Below are 2,702 nucleotides of genomic sequence, written 5' to 3'. Positions count from 1 at the left end.
TCCTCCTTGCCTCCCTCACTCACTCTTCCTTCTTTTTTCTTTCTTTCTTTCTTTCTTTCTTTCTTTCTTTCTTTCTTTCTTTCTTTCTTTCTTTCTTTCTTTCTTTCTTTCTTTCCTTCCTTCCTTCCTTCCTTCCTTCCTTCCTTCCTTCCTTCCTTCCTTCCTTCTTTTATTTTCTTTTCCTTTCCTTTCCTTTCTTTTCTTTCTTAGTATCTTGATCTGGTTTTTGTTATCAGGATAATGCTGGCCTTGAAAAATGAGTTTGGATGTATTCCTTCCTTTTCAATTTTCTAGGAATAATTTGAGTAGGATAGATATTAACTTTTTGAATCCTTGGTATAATTCATCTCTGAAGCCATCTGGATCTTAATTTTTGTTTGTTGGGAGTTTTTTGATTATTGATTCAATCTCATTACTAGTAATCAGTTTGTTAAGACCTTCTATTTCTTCATTAAAAAAAATCTTAGAAAAATTTGTTTTTTAGGAACTTATACATTTCTTCTAGGTTGTTTAATTTGGTGACCTGTAATTGTTCATGCCAACGTTCAGTATTATCTTATGATCCTTTGCATTTCTGTAGTATTGGTTGTAGTTTCTTTTATTTCTTATTTTATGTATTTGGGCTTCCTCTCTTTTTCCTGATAAGTCTCCTTTAAGGTTTGTCATTTTTTTTTTTCTTTTCAAAGAGACAGCTCTTTGTTTCATCGATCTTTTCTACTTTTTTAGCCTTAATTTAATTTATTTTTTTCTCTTATCTTTATATTTCCTTCCTTCTACTAACTTTGAGTCTTGGTTGTCTTTTTCTAGTTCCTTAAGATATAAAGTTAAATTGTTTATTTGGAAATTTTCTTACTTCTTCAGGTAAGCCTATATTATTATAAACTTCCCTCTTAGAACTGTTTTTGCTGCATTACAACAATTTTGGAACTTCCATTTGTCCAATGTATTTTTTAATTTTTCTCTTTGAGTTCTTCATTGATGCATTGGTTATTTAATTATGTTTTTAGTTTTCCTATGTTTGTGTTTTTCTGTAGGTTTCTTCTTGTAGTTGATTTTTAGTTTCATATCACTGTGGTTGGAAAACATGCTTGATATGATTTCAGTCATTTTTAATTTATTGAGGCCTGTTTTGTGGCCTAACATATGATCTATCCTGCAGCGTGTTTCGTGTGAACTTGAAAAAAACGTATTCTGTGGTTTTTAGATGGGGTGTCCTGTATGTATCTCTTAAGTCCATTGGTTTAATGAGTTGTTTGAGGCCAATGTTTTCTTATTGATTTTCTCTCTAGATGATCCATCCATTGATGTAAGTAAGGTATTGAAGTCTCGAGTATTATTGTATTGCTTTCTATTTTCTCTCTTTATTTTTGTTATTATTTGTTTTATATATTTAGTTGCTTATAGGTTGTATGCATAAATGTTATAATTGTTATATCTACTTGTTGGATTTACACCTTTATCATTGTTACATTCTTTGTTTTAAAGTGTGTTTGATATAAGTATTGGTATCCCAGCTTTCTTTTCATTTTTATTTGTGTTGTATATCTTTTCTATTCTTTCACATTCAGTCTGTGAATGTCTTTATTCACATTCAATCTGTGAATGTCTTTAAGTTTGAAGTAAGTCTACTATAAGTTTTAAAAAATTTTTTGTTTATTTATTTTTAAAGTTTGTTTATTTATTTATTTTGAGAGAGAGACAGCATGAGTGGGGGTAGTTGGAGGGGGAGAGAGAGAGAGAGAGAGAGAGAGAGAGAGAGAGAGAGAATAGCAAGCAAGCTTCACACTGAAAGTGCAAGCTGGATGCAGGGCTTGAACCCATGAACCATTAGATTATGACCTGAGCCGAAACCAAGATTTGGACACTCAACTGACTGAACCAACCAGGTGCCCCAGTTTTTTTTTTTTAAATCTATTCATCCTTTCTAAGTCTTTTTATGGGAGCATTTGGTCCATTTACATTTAAAGTAATTTTTGATAGGTTTGTGCTTATTGCCGTTTTGTTTATTGTTTTCTATTTTGTAGTTCTCTGCTTCTTTCTTCTTCTCTTTGTCTTTCCTCATGGTTTGATTGTGTTTTCATTACTGTTACATTTAGATTCCTTTTTTCTTTTTCTGCTGAGAAATCTGCTATAGTCTCATAGGATTTCCTTTTATGCAATAAGTTGCTCTTCTCTTGCTGTATTTAAAATTCTTTTACCATTAACATCTATCATTTTATTTTATTTTTAACTTTTACAATTTTATTTATTTATTTATTTATTTATTTGAGAGAGAGAAAGAAAGAGAGAACACATGAATACAGCAGAGGGACAGAGAGAGACAGAGAGAAAATCTTTTTTTTTATAGTAGTTTATTGTCAAATTGGTTTCCATATAACACCCAGTGCTTCTCCCCACAAGTAACCCCTTCATGACCATCACCCTCTTTCCCCCTCCTCCTCCCTCTTCAGCCATTGGTTCATTCTCAGTATTCAGTAGTCTCTCATGAATTGTGTCCCTCTCTCTCTCCAACTCTCTTTCCCCCTTCCCCTCCCTGTGGTCCTCTGTTAGGTTTCTCCTGTTAGACCTATGAGTGCAAACATATGGTATCTGTCCTTCTCTGCCTGACTTATTTCGCTTAGCATGATGCCCTCGAGGTCCATCCACTTAGCTACAAATGGCCAGATTTCATTCTTTCTCATTGCCATGTAGTACTCCATTGT

The sequence above is a fragment of the Suricata suricatta genome, chromosome 1, assembly GCF_006229205.1.
Source record: "Suricata suricatta isolate VVHF042 chromosome 1, meerkat_22Aug2017_6uvM2_HiC, whole genome shotgun sequence".
NCBI classification, from domain to species: domain Eukaryota; kingdom Metazoa; phylum Chordata; class Mammalia; order Carnivora; family Herpestidae; genus Suricata; species Suricata suricatta.
This window is presented reverse-complemented; position numbering follows the sequence as displayed.